Here is a 2,436-nt window from a genome sequence, read left to right as displayed (position 1 = left end):
GTATGCGCAATAACAATAATAGGCACCGTCCTTAATATAACGTCAGATTTGGCTTCCTTCAATCAAATTTCCGAACATAGTCGGGACGAGAGACTCCGGAAAGTGAATTGGAGTTTTTTTTTAGTTCACAGCTCAAAGACCATTATGATATTATGTTTGTAAGAATTCTTCAGTAAAAAAGATTCGTACAGATTCCATAGCTTTTCATCTGCTTCGAGTTTGAATATACAAACGTACGGTGGGAACAAAAGATGCTGATTGGTGGGTTATGTCACGCATGATTTCGTCATCTATGGTTGGCGTCGGAAGTTTGATTAGGGAGTTTAAGATCTATGACGCGACGGCAACGAAAACGTCACAAATTTTGCATATTTAATGAGCAAAAACAATAGCTTTGCACGCTGTGCACGTGCATTTTTCATTTTTGTACATTTCTTTCACGTTTTCGGCAAATCTACCACGTGAAATGACCAATTCTCAAGTTTTACGGAGAACGTGAAAAAAAGGCAGCGAATTTGAATTTTCTGTCGTAGATTCAATACTGCACCTCCTAATTCAGTTCCTGGGGAGTTACACTAGTTTTTAGAAGTTAGACAAGCCGACATAACGACGAAAAAGATTAATAAACCTGAACTTGCAATTTTAAATGACGTTTTCGTTACCGTCGCGTCGCAGATCTTAAAGTCCCTAAAATGTAAGCCAAAACGCAGTTTGGCAGTTGGCGCTTGAAGATGAATTCCGAAGGATTATGAAAATCACAGTAAGTGAGTGACTCACAACTGCGATGATCGTTCTTGTTTAGTGTAATTACAGCCATAGTTAGAAAAATATCCCGAAACTTTTCTATTTGCAAGGCTTGTTACGATGTGTCGGTCTCGAATCTTCTTCTTCATCCATCACATGCACAGAGTAGCGATTGAGTTCCGTTTCCATATACATACAAACGCTACTTAGGACAACACGCACTTGCACTTAGTACTTGGCTTGGGCCGAGCCGATTTGTCGTCAAACTCCCACAGCCTGCACCCGTCTAGCCTTGTAGCTCAGTCGGTAGAGCAACGGTAATCTAATCTGGAGGCCGTGGGTTCGATTCCCACCCGGGTCGGGGATTTTTCTCTGTCCTTGGGTGTTGCATAAGAAGTTCCTGACGCTGTAGATCGGCGAAGGTTCTTCATCCATGACATGCACACAGTAGCGGTGGCCTCACTTGAGTTCTTTCCATATATCTTCTTCTTAAGTTTCGAAACGATTTGAAAACAATTCTGAATTTGAAACGTGGAGATACGTGTACAATAAACTATGATTCCCGGCTTACACAATTTGATCACAATAAAAAGAACGAACGTGGATAGGAACAAAGACTGAAGAGTCAGGTTGATAAAGTTAAGTTGTTAATTGAGACAGAGGGGTTTTTCCCCAGTTTTTCGACAAAATAAGGTACCCGTTTTGTCGCTCGTGCTCTTCATTAAACAACGTTTTTGCCTCCGATGCAGTGATTTTGAACCAATTGCATATTTAGTTTTTGTCTAGATGCCCATTGCGAGTTCTTAGATATTAAATAACCTTTTGACTCCATGGAGTGATCAGTCTGTAAATGCTGCTCACAAAATGCAATTTCAATGAAACGTCACTCCAGACAGGTATTGAGAATGAAGATAATTATCAGCTTACTAGGAGTGATCTTGATATAACACCAAATATTCGTGACTACCCTACAAAGCAATCTATGGCTTTTGTTGGGAGAAGGAACGTATTGATCTTACGACGTGCCCCGAATGTACCCTTCAGATTGAACTAGCGTAGGGTGTCACATATGCAAGCAAGTTGATGCACTGCACGCCGTTTTCTAAGAGTCCTCTTATCGATCTACACCTTTCTCGTTAATTTTCTGGACTTCGCACCCGTACTGAAAAAAAATTTAAAAATTGATGTAGTATAAGTGGAATATTAGAGATCTGTATAAGCACCTTGCTAAAACTAAATGATCAAAAAAAGGTATTAAAATGAAAGTTTCGATCTTGGGACATGTCCCACGTGTGTCCTTCAGATCAGATTCAACTAGTTTTGGGTGTCACATATGCAACCAAGTTGATGCACACCGATGTTTAAAAATATTTTACTAAGGATCCCCTTATCTGTCTCCTCAACCAAAAATATAAGAAACTAGACGCTCCATGAGCGTACACTGGGTTGCCCGTGGTACGAAGGGACTGAGTTGGGTGGTATTAAGACGGGATCCACCAGAAGTTCGAGTAACAAGTGAACAAAAACCTAGTACCAAGATTATATACATCGTATTGCAAACTTATGAACGACTGTTTTAATTATCTTCTGAAAAAAGATCATTTATAGCAACACCAAACGTCAAAAACAATTGTTGAACTTCGTAACAAACACTTGAAAGTACTGGTGAAATGAAACTGATGATGAACAATT

The sequence above is a fragment of the Montipora foliosa genome, chromosome 7, assembly GCF_036669935.1.
Source record: "Montipora foliosa isolate CH-2021 chromosome 7, ASM3666993v2, whole genome shotgun sequence".
In the NCBI taxonomy this organism is placed as follows: Eukaryota; Metazoa; Cnidaria; class Anthozoa; order Scleractinia; family Acroporidae; genus Montipora; species Montipora foliosa.
The sequence above is the reverse complement of the archived record's forward strand: the minus strand, read 5'-3'. Positions refer to the sequence as shown.